This window comes from Pochonia chlamydosporia, assembly GCF_001653235.2.
Source record: "Pochonia chlamydosporia 170 chromosome Unknown PCv3seq00014, whole genome shotgun sequence".
Lineage (NCBI taxonomy): Eukaryota > Fungi > Ascomycota > Sordariomycetes > Hypocreales > Clavicipitaceae > Pochonia > Pochonia chlamydosporia.
In genome coordinates, this window is record NW_019154049.1 from 97,407 (window position 1) to 113,872 (window position 16,466).

Sequence of the window (16,466 nt, forward strand, 5' to 3'; positions counted from 1 at the left end):
AATATCTTTAGTATAAAAACTTATAACTATTTTAAGGAATACTAGCTATAATAATTACTTAAAATGGGTAATATTGATAGGCTAGATTTCCCTAAGCTAGAAGGCAGTAGTAATTATACTACTTGGGCGCTTAGAATGGAAGCCCTTCTAATTAAGGAAAAGCTAAAAATAGCTTTAGATTCTGATTTTAATAATAAATCAGAGGAAGCTTTAGCTTTAATAAGACTTAAATTAGAAGACGGGCCTTTATTGCAAATAAAGCACCTTAATACTGCTAAATTAGCTTGGGAATCCCTAAAAAATCTCTATAATAATACTGGTTTTACTAGTAACTTCCTTATTATAAAGGAGTTATTTAATACTAATCTAGCTAATTATTCTACTATAGAGGAATATCTTAATAAGATAAAAAGCCTTTATAACGAATTAGAAGCTAGAGAAATTATTATACCAGAAATAGTTATTATAGCTTGGGTTTTAAATAATCTTACAGAACCTTATAGTGGATTTATAACTAATATAAATTAAGCATTAAGGTCTAATCCTAATGCCTATAATTTAGAGGCATTAAATTCTAGCTTAATTGACGAAGAACGTCGATTAAACTCAAATGAATCTGTTTATTTACTAAAAAATAGATGGAAGAAGAATAAAATAGCTATAAAATGCACTTATTGTGATAAAAAGGAGCATTTAGCTAAAGACTATTTTATTCTACATCCTAATAAGGCTCCTAAGGGATATAAAGTCTCTAAAAAGTCTTTAAAGGATAAGAATTCCTATAAAAATAGTAAAAAACAGTTAAAAGATAATATCCTAAATACCCAAAATAGTAATAGTAGGACTAATAGTCCTATTACTACTATTTCTAGGACTTCTAGCCCTAGAAGTTGGGAAAATCAAGATCTAAAGGTATTATTAACCTCTATTTCTTCTAAAAGGGATAAAACGAATAATAATATCCTTCTAGGACCTATAAAAGATATAATTCCGTTATTAAAGGAAATATCAAATAAGGTAAAGAAGGATAAGCCTTATAACTATAAAAATAGGAATATAACTAGATTTATCTATGATACTGGTGCTACTAGGCATGTAATATTAACTAAAGATAATCTAATTAATTATAAACCTATTAATCAAAAAGTTATTTGGGGAAAAGCTTCCTTTATTATAGTTAAGGGATACAGTGATTTAATTATTTGATTTCTAAATAATAAGACTCAAAATCACTATATTTTGAGAAACTGTTTTTATATCCCAGAATTAGGAGTAAATATAATAAGTCAATCATATTTAAATAATACCCTATCTATAATAGGAAAAAATAGTGTTATTCTTTTAGATAATAAAGGTTCTAAAATTACTATAGGCTATAGAAATAATAACCTTTATTATATATTAGCTAGAATAACCTCTAGAAATAATACTATTACTACCTATTTATTACAAGCTTTAAAAGAAAAACCTAATAAGGGACCTAAATGCTCTAAAGAAATAGACTTATTTCTATGGCATAAAAGATTAGGCCACCTTAATTATAAGGCACTTTTAAAGCTATTAAAGAAATCTAATAATATCTTTAATATAAATAAAGAAGATATTATTAAAATTAAAACTTGTGATAGTTACTATAAGGCTAAAGCAACTAATAGAATTAATAGAAAGCCCACAAATAGAAAATATAGTTATTTAGAAAAGATAGCTATAGATATTTAGGGCCCTATTAAAGAGAAAACCTATAATAATAAAGCATACTTTCTTAGTATTCTAGATATATCTACTAGGCATCTAAAAACCTATCTATTAGAAAGGAAATCAGATGCTTTAAGATATTTTATAGAATATAAGGAAGAAGTAGAGAATAACCCTAATGTTAGAAGCTATCCCCAAAGGGGGCTAACTGTGAGTAGCAGACACCGCACTGCTACCCCGCTCCTAGTATAAAAGGAAGGGAAGAAGAGATCTTTAGGGTTTTAAAGGAGGTTAGAGATTAAGACTATTACTATTCTAACTGCAAGATATCTGCTATTTTGCTATAAATATAAGATTACTTCCCTTATCCCTCACTCTGCTTATTTAAATACCCTTCCTAACAATTTAATCTCTCTACCCTTTAGGGCAGCAGACTATTAGATAAGGCAGCAAGATAATAGATATAAATGCCCCTACTAAACTAACCCCATATAGCAAACACGTAGTAACTACTGCTAAAAGCTTAGCGCTCTCTAGGTCTACTAAGAACTTTCTCTAAGATACTCCCCTAAACTAGCAAGTAAGTATAACCATAGAAGTAGAAGATAAAATAGCAATTTAAGAGGCTATTAATAGAGTTACAAGAAAGCTATAACTCGCAAGAAAGCAAGTAGAGCTAGCCATACTAGAATTATAACTAAAGGATATTAAGAAGGAATAAAGGAGCAGTAAAGCGCCTCTACCACCTTAACCCTATACTAAGCTTGCAGTGCTATAGCTATAATATAGCATTGCAAAGGCATAGCTAAAGGCACCTATATATAAGGGGGATACCTATAAGAGCCTATAATACTTCCTCTTAGACCTTAATGCTGCCTTTACTATAGATTAGTATAGCTTTCCTAATAATGCTACTAAGGTTGCCTATGCTAGTAGCTGCCTTGCTAAAGATGTAAAGCAATAATAGATAAGATATACTGCAGTAGATAGACTTATCTAGTACTAAGACTACTTATAGGTTAGCTTTATTAAATAGTTAAAGAAAGGAACTATAGATAAAGACTTATGCTGCTTAGAAGCAATAAAGATGCTAATAGGCCTTTAATAGGAGGAAGGATAGACCTTCTAGGCATATAAGAAGGTCTAGGGCAAGGCAGAGGCTAAGCTTCCTAAGCCTATCCTAGAATAGTTATAAATCTATATATTTATTAATAGCCTAAATAACACTATAAGAAAGTAGGTACTTAGCTAGAAGTTTCTAAAGAGCTAGAATTATCTTATAGGGCAAGAAAAGAAGGTAGAGATCGCAATTAAACCCGCTAAAGGAGAACATAATAGGCAGAGAGACTAAAAACAAGATTGCTTGCAATTGCTAATAGCAATAAATAAATAGCAGGCAAGCAGCAAAGAAGCAGCATTCTTAATAGGGATATTACCCTTATAGGCGTCTAAAATAATATGCTATAAATATTAGAAACTAGAATATATCTTACCTAACTATAAGGAACCTAATTATAGAACTTATAGTAGTAGTTACTATACTACTTCTACCCACAGATAGAGTAGCAACTAAGCAGCAAGAAACCCAAATAAATTACCTATCTTAACTATATATAAGTAGGAAGCTAGGTCTGCCGCAAATAAACCTAAAGACCCACAGATATAGATATAGGTAATACTATAGCGGGATTATAGCTAGATAGCTATAAATATGCTATTTAACCTAGGCGCTATATATACTATTATTAAACTAGGCTTATTAAGTAAAACAAGCTAGAAGAATATGCAGCCTAACTAGTAGAGGTTAGAGAGCATAGTAGGAACCCCGCTATTATACCATAGGATTCTTAACTAAGTTATAAGAATTACTAATAGCACTAGCTATACAAGAATATACTAACTTAGCTGCTATATTGCTAATGCTAGAGAAGACCTTATTCTTAGAATAGACTAGACTTTAAGGTATAAGCTAGTGGTAATAAGTTAGGAATAAGAGTACTAGAGACACCTAATCCTAGCCCCTTAGCTCTTAATAGCACAAGAAAAGCAATAAGTATGCTATAAGGCAAACTAATTAGCAGTTATGCTAGTACTTTAATAGGGTTTCCACCTAGACTAAATTACTAGACCTAATAACCACCTTAATAGCAGCAAAGAAGTAGAGAAAGAGGTACCTAGTGCCTATACAGAATACTAAGATATATTCTCTAAGAAGAAAGCTGCTATACTACTCTCTCTTAAAGGCTAAATATATGCTATTAAACTAGAGGATAGGCAGATACCACCTTAGGGACCTATCTATAGCCTAGCAGAAAAAGAGCTATAAGTTCTCCGCGAGTACCTAGCTAGTATAGCGCAATAAGGCTAGATAAGAAGGTTAATAAGCCTAGCAGGAGCCCTAATCCTCTTTATGCCAAAGAAAGGGGGCTAGCTACGCCTATGTGTGGATTATAGGGGCCTTAATAAGGTTACAAGAAAGAATAAGGCGCTCTTGCTACTAATTACTAAGATTCTTAATAGGCTAAGGGATATAAAGGTATACACCAAACTAGACCTTAAAGATGCTTACCACTAGCTATATATTCGCAAGAGCAATAAGTAGAAGACTGCCTTTTAGTGCTAATATAGTCACTTTAAGTATCTTATAATGCTATTTAGCCTAGTTAACACCCTAGTAACCTTTTAGGAATATATTAATAATGCCTTAGAGGAGCTAATTAATACTATCTATATTATATACCTAGATAATATCCTAGTATATAGCAGTAATATCGCAGAGTATAAGCAGTATATTTGCTAAGTGCTAGAGAGGCTCTATAAGGTAAAGCTATACGCAAATATTAATAAATGTGACTTTTTAGTTATAAAGGTAGGGTTCCTTAGATTTATAGTAACTAATAAGGGAATTAAGATAGAACTAAAGCGCATCTAGGCTATTATTAACTGGCTGCTACCTTATAGCATGATAGATATAAGGTCCTTCTTAGGATTTACAGGATTCTATTAATAATTTATAAAAGGATATAGCAAGATAACTATCCTACTAATAGACCTCCTAAAGGGAGATAGTAAAGATAACTTCTAGCTAAATAGCAATATAATAGTAGCGTTCTAAGAGCTAAAATAATAGTTCTAAGAAGCGCCTATTCTAGCGCACTTTAATCTAGATATACTACTATAGCTAGAGACTAATACTTTAGGCTTTGCTATAGGAGCTATACTAGTATAGTTGCTACTAGATTACTAGCACCTAGTAGCATATATGTTAAGAAAGCTCTCACCTATTAAGCTATACTATACTACCTCTAATATAAAGCTACTAGCTATCTAGAAGGCATTTAGAACGTAGAGATATTATCTTGTATACTCTACGCACCTAATTCGCATTATTACAGATTATTTAAACCATAAGTATCTAGCATCTAAGCCCAAGCTAATAAGCAGGCAGGTTATAGCGCTAGATAAGCTATATCCCTTTAATTTTACAATATAATATTATCTAGGACTAGCTAACCTAGCAGATAGTCTATCTAGGCGGCTAGACTATTTTAATAATAAGGCAGTAGCACAGGCAAAGGCTTTATAGCTACCTCTTTTTCTAGTAAAGTTTGCAGAGAATAAGCAGCAAGAAAGCTATAGTGCTAGCTAGAGCATATAGCCCACCCTATAGCTATTAAAGCTATAGTCTATTGCTAGCAAAGAAAAGAGTAACACTTATACTGTAAGATATAAGGTTGCCTTTTATAAGCAGTAAGAGAGCTATAATGCTAAGCACGTAAAGCCTACCTTATAGCTATTAAAGCTGCGGTCTATTGCTAGCAAAGAAAAGAGTAACACTTATGCTGTAAGATATAAGGTTGCCTTTTATAAGCAGCAAGAGAGCTGTAATGCTAAGCACGTGAAGCCCACCCTATAGCTATTAAAGCTGCAGTCTATTGCTAGCAAAGAAAAGAGCAATACTTATGCTGCAAGATGTAAGGTTGCCTTTTATAAGCAGCAAGAGAGCTGTAATACTAAGCACGTGAAGCCTACCCTATAGCTATTAAAGCTATAGTCTATTGCTAGCAAAGAAGAGAGTAATACTTATGCTGCGAGATATAAGGTTGCCTTTTACAAGCAGCAAGAAAGCTATAATAGCCTATTAAAGCTATAGCCTATTGCTAGCAAGATATTAAAGCCGCAATATATTGCTAGTAAAGAAGAGAGTAACACTTATACTGTAAGATATAAGGTTACCTTTTATAAGCAGCAAGAAAGCTATAATAGCCTATTAAAGCTATAGCCTATTACTAGCAAGATATTAAAGCCACAATCTATTACTAGTAAAGAAGAGAGTAACACTTATACTATAAGATATAAGGTTGCCTTTTATAAGCAATAGAGCTCCTAGCTAGTAGAATTAGAACTAGCTATAGAGTAGCTAGTCTGCTAGAGCACTATAGCGCGACTTTTAGCTGTTAGGAGGGTCTCTGCTAAATTAAGCCCTATAACGGATAGTCTAGGTAGTAAGGGGCCTATAGGAGTCCCTACTATCCTAGAAGCACTATTAGAGGCGCAATAGAGGGACGCCTTTATTGCCTAATAACTAGAGTTACTTGCGAGTAACTTAGAAGTAGTAACCTAAAGGCATAGGCCTTAGAGAGTTAACATAAGTAGACTGCTCCTATATAAGAGCTATATTTATATTCTAGAAGGTCTATAAAAAGAGTTACTACTGCTAGTTTATAATAACCTAGCTACTAGGCATTATAAAGTAAGCAAGACTTTATATAGGCTTGCAGCTTAGTATTACTAGTAGAGCATAAAGAAGCAGGTTAAGAACCATATAGGCACCTGCCTAAACTATTAAGTCTTAAAACTAAGGCTATACTGCTTATATAGTAAACTTATAGCTCTCCCTATGCTAGATTGCCCCTTTTAGGAGATATTAATAGACTTTATTACTAGCCTACCCCCTATAAGCGTGTATAGGAATAAGGTTTATAACTCTATCTTAGTTATTATAGATTAATTCTCTAAGTATGCTATTTATAAACTAGTATCTAAGCAGATTACTAGTAATAGACTTGCTACTATCTTCTTAGACTAAATCTTTAAGAACTATAGCATGCCTAAGAGAATTATAATAGATTAAGGTATAACCTTTACTAGTAGCTTTTAGGGGACTTTCTGCTACCTCTTAGCAACTAAGTGGCAGCTTAGCACAGTATTTTACCCTTAAATAGATAGTTAAACTAAGCGCCTAAATTAAATCCTAGAGTACTATATTAGGGCTTTTAGAAGCATTAAGCAGATAGACTAGCTAGACTGCCTGCTAATAGCGCAATTTACTTATAATACTAGCTATTATATAGCATATAGCTACTCCCTAGCAAAGGCGCTATAAGAATTTACCTCTAGGGGACTAAGTTATGCTATTAAGCCTCTCGATATTATTAATAAGCAGGCTAAAAGTAGAGCACTAGAGCTATAAACCTACTACTAGTCTATTAAGTAACTACTTAGCAGCATGCAAGCTAAATACGCTAAATATTATAACCGCAAGCATATCCCTATAAAGTTCTAAGAAGGAGACTATATGCTATTATCTACTAAAAATATTAACCTATAGCATCCTAGTAGGAAGCTTATAGCTAAGTACCTAGGACCTTACTGTGTTATTTAGTTAATTAGGGACTGCTATATAGCATATTAGCTATAAATGCCTAAGGGCACCTAAATATATAGCGTCTTCTACGTCTCTAATTTAGAGCCTTTTTAAGGAAATATAAAGAAGGCCCTAGCTATAAGGCAGTTATAAGATAGCACCTTAGAGCCTATGCCTAAGTATAAGGTTAAATAGATAGTTGCTTATAAATATAATAGAAAAAGGCGCTACTACCTAGTAAAATAGGCAGGATATAATACCTTAGAAAATTCCTAGCTATTACGCTAAGATTTTAATACCTAAGAGCTTTTAAATAACTATAATAAATAGGTTTATAGCAAGTTAGCAGTAAGGTTATAATAGAATAGCTAAGTAGGGCTAAAAATAAAAATTTAATTCCTAGAGCAAAATATTAAAGATATAATTGTTAAAATAGCCCTCCTAGCTACTACCTAGCTGCTACCTAGCTACTTAAGCTTCCCCTTAGCATTCTCTACCTCTAACTAGTATATTAGCTTATCTAGCTTAGTTAGCACTAAGAGTAGTGCCACGCAAGCTAGAAGGAGCTTATAATATTTAGAGAACTAGCTATAAGTTAGCAGTAAGGCTATAGTTATAGACCTATACTATTAGACTTACTAGAGCGCTATTTTTGCACATATAGTAAAGGCAATTTGTAATTTCTAGGAAAGCCTATACCTAGGTTACCTCATATAGCTGCAAGATTATAGCGCATTTATTAATAACTGCCTTATAGGTAGCTACTACTTTAATCTAGGCATAGCAGGCCTATCCCTTCTTATCCTTATTTTTCTTCTTAGCTAAGGCGCAAACTAGCTCCTTATGAGCAGCAAGAAAGTTAGCATTGCTATAGTACTAATTCTCTTCTTTATTAATAGTATTCTTAGCTATAAAGGTAGCCTTATAGGCATAGCAGGCATAGGAACTAAGCTAGCTACTAGTTAGCAGCAAATAAGCTATAGTAGTATAGGTACTCATGGGAATATATAGCTTATTATTTTTAAAATAATAGGCACATTTTATAGTATTAGCTACCAGGCAGTTAGTAGGAGTAAGTAGCAACCTAGCAGCTAACTTATAGCCCTCTACTAGCGCATATATAACTAGGACGCCTAGATTTTTCGCCTTATATTTAGGCATGCTATTAGTAGTAATATTAGCAGGATAGAACTTCTAGTTAGCTATCCTGTAAGCATACTGCTAGCAGTATCCTACCTCTAAGCTAGCTGCTAGTTAGCACTATACATACAGTAAGAATAACAAAAAACCTACCTATAAGAGGTATATTTCTTAATTAGGGTAGGAGGCATCCCTATTATAGCTAGGGTGCTCCTAGGCACAGTCTTACAGAAAGTCTAGCAATAAGGCATAGTAATCTAGCAGCTAGTTAGCAGTAAACACGCTACTAGAACTATAAAGAGTACCTACTAGATTAATAAAATTTTTAGACAGGAAATTATAAAAATGTGGGAATTCTATTAAAAATTAAGGGGATTAGTACTGCTATATAGCTAACTTATAGCAAGAGCGCTAGCAAGCTACTACTATAGAAAGTACTCACAAGGATAAGAGGGGATAAAGGAGGAAAGAAGGAAAGGAAGGAAGGAAGGAGGGGAGGTCCTGCTTATATATCTAGGGGATTAGGATTAATAGCTAATAGCTGTAGAGTTAATAGCTGCCCTAGCAGCTATTAGCTTACAGCTGCTTAGGTACCTATTAGCAGCTAATTAGGCATCCTAGGGCTAGAAGCTATTTATAGCTGTAAGTTACCCGCAATATAGCTGTAACTAAGCACAGTTACAATAAAAGGAGGGTAACTCTATTAGAAGCTATCCCTAAAGAGAGCTAACTGTGAGTAGCAGACACCACACTACTACCTCGCTCCTAGTATAAAAGGAAGGAAAGAAGAGATCTTTGGGGTTTTAAAGGAGGTTAGAGATTAAGACTATTACCATTCTAACTATAAGATATCTGCTATTTTGCTACAAATATAAGATTACTTCCCTTGTCCCTCACTCTACTTATTTGAACACCCTTCCTGACACCTAATAAAATTAGGATAAAAGAAGTATTCTCAGATAATGCTAAGGAATTTATATTCTCTATTAAGCCTTATTGCCTTAAAAATGGTATTATATATAATACTAGCCCTAAATATACCCCTCAGGCAAATGGAAGAATAGAAAGAATAAATAGAACCTTATTAGAGAAAATAAGGGCTATATTATTTACTGCTAATCTTCCTAAATTCCTTTGGGGCAAGGCTTTAGAAGCAGCCACTTTTATATATAATAGGACCCCACATTCTAGCCTTAAATTTAAATGCCCTATAGAGAAAAAGGATTCTATAATCCTAAAAATAGAGGATTTATCCTTTATTAAGGTTTTTGGAAGCCTAGTTTATTATAAGAATAAAAACCCTTTAAATAAACTAGAACCTAGAGCATTTAAAGGTATTATTATAGGATATAATAGCTCTAATAGCTATAGAATCTAGGATCCTAAGCTTAAAAAGATTATAATTTCTAGAGATATTATTATACTAGAGAATAATTTCCTTAATATAACAAAGGAAAACTTTAATTTTAATACTATTCCAAATAAGGAATTATTAGCTATTCCTAAAAAGGCTAATATTAAAGTTCAATTGCCTAGAAAGTTAGAAAAAGAATTAAAGGAATTAGAGGAATATTCTAAGGTCTATTTAATAGATAATACTATTAAAGATAGTAATCTAAAAAGACCTATAGAACCTATTATACCTATAATTCCAAAAAGCTATAAAGAAGCTATAGAAGGGCCTAATAAGGCTAATTGGAATACTTCTATGCTAGCTGAAATAAATGAACTTATTAGCTAAAATACTTGGGTATTGCAAGAGCAAACAGATAATATAAAGCCTTTATTAGGCAAATGGGTTTATCGTTTAAAGACTATTAACTTAAGCACTATAAAAAGCCCTAATAAGGAAGCTATAAAAAGCCCTAATAAGGAAGCTATAAAAAGCCCTATTAAGGAAGCTATAAATAGTGCTAATTATAAATATAAGTCTAGATGGGTTGTGCAAGGTTTTAAACAAATCCAAGGTTTAGATTATAATGAAACCTTTGCTACTACTTCTAGACCTGAGTCTCTAAGGCTATTACTAATACTAGCTGTTCAAAATAACTATTATATACGTCAATTTAATATTAAAAATGCCTTTATACATGCTAATATAGATGAAAATATCTATATAAAGTTACCAATAGGGTATTATAATTATATAATAGAAAAGGAAGAATTAAAGCTTTTAAATAGGCTTAAATTCCTTGGTAATAATATAGGTTCTAATACTAATACTTCTAAAGAAGAAATAGATATTAGAAGGAAGCTAGCTACTATTACCAAGTATAAGCAAAATAAACAGCAATATAGTCTAATAGCTAAGCTACAAAAAGCTTTATATGGCCTAAAGCAAAGCTCTAGACTATAGTATAATTACCTATCTAATCTATTTAATAACCTTGGTTTTATTGCTATTCCCTATGATGAAGGGGTATTTATAAATAAATCATCTAAAATAGCAATAATTATACATGTAGATGATCTAATATTTATTGGGCCTAAATTAGATCATATAAATTCTATTATATCCCTTTTATCTAAAAATCTAAAGATACAAGAATTAGGGGAAATAAAAGACTTTCTAGGCTGTAATATTCTAATAAATTGGAATAATAAAGAGATTACTATCTCACAATATTCTTATTTAGCTAATAAGCTAAAAGAATATAATAAAGAAGATATAGGAACTTCTAAAACCCCTATAAAAGAAGGAACTAAGCTTAGAAAAGCAACTAATACTCCTTCTAATAATGAAATTCTGCAATATCAAAAGGAAATAGGCTCGCTATTATATCTAGCTTTAAAAACTAGGCTAGATATAGCATTTACAGTAGCTTTATGTGCTAGGTTTATGAGTAAACCTAATATAGAGCACTATAAAGCACTAGATACTATTTGGAAATATCTAAATAGATATCCTAGCTTATTTCTATTCTATAACTGTAATTTCTCTATTCCCTATAGCTTTATTAAAGGCTATACAGATGCAAGCTATGCAGACAGCTTAGATGATAGAAAATCTACATCTGGATACTGTTTTTATCTTTATAATAACCTTATTAGCTGGTCTTCTATCAAGCAGAAAACAGTTAGTCTAAGCACTTGTGAATCTGAATATATAGGATTAAGAGAGGCTACTAAAGAAGCTATATTCTTAAATAGGCTCTATAATTATCTAACAGATAACCTAGCTATTAAAATAGCTATAGAAATACCGCCTATTTTAACAGATAATATAGCTGCTATTAGATTAGCTGAAAATACAGAATTTCATAAGAAAACTAAACATATAGATATTGCATATCACTTTACTAGAGAGCATATAAGGAATAAAGATATAAAGATCTTCTTTATACGCTCTAATGATAATATAGCTGATATTTTCACTAAGCCTTTAGGGGCTATTAAATTCTATCAACTAAGAAAAGGATTAAGCTTACAAGAAAATAACTAAAATTCTTTCTCTATTATATTATAAAGATATACTATTATATATATATATTATATCTTTAAGAGAGGCTGTAAGAGAAAGAGCTTCTATAAGAGAAGAATACCGCAAGCAAATTCTACCAATTAGAATGCTTATATATTATTAATAAGCAGGATGTTTTTACTATATAAAGAAGGAATCCTCCTTCTAAAGATAAAATAGAACTTAATCCTTAATTAATTCTATAATATAATTCTAATATAACCTTATTCCCGTATTATTCCCGAATTATATTCTATGATAATAGCTTACATAATAACCTATTATCCTAAGCTATATATACTAAGGTTATATCCGTATTATACCCGTATAATAACCTTATTTTCGTCTTATTCCCGCGCATAACTAAACCTCCCTTTTACTAAAAAAGGCTCTACCTTTAACATCCTATTAGCCCTAATATAACCTGTATACCTAATTGCAGATTAATTAGAGGTGGTAAAAAGTAGGGTGCCTAGAACTAGATCTAAAAGAATAGTAGCTTTCTATTATACTAGCTTTCTTAGGTGTAAATAGTATTAACCTTCTTTATTAAAGAGTTATTAAAGGTAACTAGAATATAATTCCCTATTAGATAATAGAACTTATTATTAAAATTGCTATTTAACCTATTAATAGAGGGTTATTTAGAGGCTAAATCGCTTGTAAGCTCTTAGCGCTAAACTAAATACTATTAATATCCTATAGTCTTTTAATAGTTATCACGGATTCCAGCATAGGGCCTTGCGTTTTGCTAGATAAAAGCAGCTTAGCAGGTTAGTTAGAGAGAAAACTTTGCTATTAAGGAAAAGAAGCGCTTAGGTTATATAAGCTATAAGGACTATATACAGTTAAGATTAGAGGGAAATATTATTATAGGTATTAGACTCTCTCCTGTAGTATATAGGAGTTTTTAGCTTTATTACGTAGAGTCTCTAAGGAGCCTAGAGGGTAGAATATTAGAAGATTATTAGCCATGTGAATTAATACGGCAATAAAATACATATAGCAATAATAGATATTAAAGAAGGTTTAAAAGACCCTATTGTCTACTTTCTGTTGTGCGTTAAGAAAAATGTGGCTGCTGCCAGTTTCTTATGCAAAGATAGCTTGCAGGAAAGCTTAAAGCGTAATATTAGGATAGCGTAGAAGAAGTAATTAGGCGAGCGCTACTAAGGCTAAAGGCTTAGAAATAGTTAAAGCTATAGCTGGCAAGCTAGTTAGAAATAAGCGGGTTAATAAGTGGCTTAACGAGACGACTTTAGTACGCGATGTTAGAGGGGAACTAGTTAAGGAAGTGTGCCTTAGCAGGTTATATTCGGTACTAAGCTTAAAGTATTGCTATAGGTTATTAAGTTTATAGTGTAATAAGACGTCCACCTCACGATAGGATGGACATGGTTAGGGTTGCTAAAATGGGATTACCGCGTGCTTAAATGTTATCCATAAGGTTTGCAACGTCCTATGTAGTAGCAGAACTGCTTGCGCTTAGGATTCAGGTTTAGCATGATTCTTAAGGTCTGTCTAAGGACAATCAGGTATAGCGAGCAAGTGTTAATAGTATTGTGTGTCAACGGACGACAAGTTTAGCTCTGCGGCAGCTATTAGCGGATTTAGTGGCAGAATAAATAGTGATGTTAAGGCTAGGCTTAACGCATTGGTTGTTCTAATGCAGGCTGTGCTGCGAGTTGCTATTAGTTAACTAGATGCTACCAGGCTGTAATAGGGCGCGCCAAAGAGTTTTAATTTCACATATAGGGTAGCTTAAAAGTGGTAATATTAGTTATATATTAGTTTAATCTGCGATTTGCAAATACATGTGACAAATTTTGGGAATTTATAAGAATAAATGTGTTATTAATATATTACTAGATAATTAGATGTAATTATAGGTGTAGTGCATTCTAGGAAAGATAATGTGACACAAATAAGGATTTAGGCTCTTAAATACCTAACTTATAGTTCTAACCACTAGTATTTAGCGGGTCCTACTGTTAAGCTTTAATAAGCCGTACTATTAAATCATACGCCTATAGTTGCTAATATTTATTGTATACTTCCAGTCTTTTCTTTAGTTAACGTGCATAAGTATAGTCCCTTTTACGTTTTTGTTTTTCTTTAAGCGAAATAGCACAGCATAGCATGTTTAATTCGCTCTGTCTCTAGTGGTGTTATGCCGTGTAAGAGTAAAAAGTCTCTAGCATTAAGATATAACTAACTCCTAAATCTTACACTTTTAGAACTATTATTCTTAGTTGCTATAGCTACCCAGTAATAGGGGAAATGCCACTATACCAACTGCCAAAGTAGATTAGCACGTATTAACACGTATTCCATCATATAGTAGTGTAGGCATTAGCAACCCTTTAACCTGTTAGTTTAATTAAACACAACGCTACAGCCACGCTATAGCTTAGTAATAAAGTCCAAATTAATAATTGTTACATCGCTAAAAATTTGCTGGCAGGGATATTGCGCAACTTACACGTTACTTTATTAGCTACACGGTATAGGGATGCTCTGCTTTTTTCCCCTAATGCTATTAGCTAGCAATTAGCTCTGTGCACAAACCACTTCTATGTATCTTTAAGTTAATTTTACATCTTTTACAAGAGATAAAAGCAGTCACAATAGTTTATTATATACAGTTAAGTTTTCCATTTTACTAAACTTTAGTGTATTACCTAAAGTGTTGTGCTATGTAAAGAAATATCCTTTGTACCCTTACCACGATTTTCCACCAATTATCGCTGGTTTTCGCTGAGTTATTGCTCTTACCCGCACCCTCAACGCTCATCCGATATATCCTGTGCGAATTTTCGACAAATTCTTCATGCCGGTGGCAATTACCTTCATTAAATAATCCAAACGCACGAGACTGGATGACTCAGCAACTAAAATCAAATTCAAGGGGTCGAAGTTGTGCGTTTTGTTAATTGGCAGTGCCAGCGTTTCCCCCCCCTATGCTGCCCTGCTCGGCGGACGCGAGGCGTGAGGCGAGGATATCGATCCTGTGGGATAATTCCCGTCAGCATTAAATTTAGCTATTAATAATGCGGTTTTAAATAGAGGACAAACTCACAGCATAATAATAGGGAAAAAACACTCTAGCGTATACACAAACAGATCAAGCTGGCTAACCACGCCGTTCTCATTCCACTCCTTGTCTCGAATCGTATGGATCGAGAATGTTATGGCACGCGCGCTGCCAATAAGGGCTAGCGTGGCGATGCGGATCTGGGTGCTGAGTATGAGGTAGCGGAATAGTTTCCGACTACTCATCTCAGATAGTACTTCTAACTGGAGCGTCGAGCGAAATATCCTGAGCAAGAACACAGAGCTAAGGCATTCAGCTAATGCGACAGACACAAAGTAGCCTATATGTAGCGGATTGATGATAGCCACATTCGGGTCTAAGGAGCTATTAATAGGAAGGATAAAACGCGCGTCGAATATAATAATGCAGACTCGGACGACTGCGGCAGTAAATATGAACGCCCAGAAGAGGACCAGGAAGACGATGCGCTCGCTGCCACGAAGGATACCAAATAGAATCGCATAGCTATAAAAGGGGAGTCCAGCTTCTTGAATCTATCGGAGCAGGCCAAGGAAATCACCTCGTTAGTCAAATATACCATAGCCGGCAGGGTTTGGTGCAGAGTTGGAAAGGGAACAGAGGCAATATTGCGTCAAGACGCAGGGCCGCCAATACACTCACCAACCATGCAAGATCCATAAAAGTGCAAGCAATTGTCCTATTAACGACTGGATACTCGGTATAAAAGACGTAATAACATAGACCGTTGGCTACCGCACACGCAGCAGAGACAACAATAGGCACGAGGAGGATAATCGAGAACCTCCCAGTGATAGCACCGACCATAAGAGCGATGAGAACATTATTGATCCCAATGGCGCTAAGGATGCCCCAGCATAGATCGAAGAAGCCCGTACTTGATGTATAATGACTCATATGAACAGTCCCCAATTTCCGTCAAGAATGTATGTTATATAGTTTGGCACGAGGAATCTTGAGTCTCTTGGGTCTGGACTAAGAAAGGTCTTGGTGATACGAGAACCCAAGAAATCCTCCACGGTGGCCTACTTCCAGTCTCTGCAACGGGACAGCCGTTTTAACTAAACCTCTGGGTGCACGGGGAAGACACAACTTTGGTGGCAGGAGACTTTCGAGGCTGCTTCGCAGTCAGCCCATAAAAACGCCACCAGTAGCTGGGATGGGACGGCCTAGAACGTAGCAGGCGGAAGTAATAGAGTTTAATGGTTGCGATGTTGTTTCCAGTAATCAACAAGGCGGCAAATATGTTAACTAAGAGGTTACCAGCTAAAGCCCTGTTGCACTCTCGCAAGATTTGTCGTCAGAAGCCTCTTTTATGCATGTATGGAGTATATTAGAGAGTATAGAGTAGATGGGCTTTGGCTAAATAGAGGTGGCACCGCCTATGCTTGGCCAGCAAGAAGGGCGTGGGAGATCTCGTGTGGGCATGGTAAATAGCTATGCAGGATAAT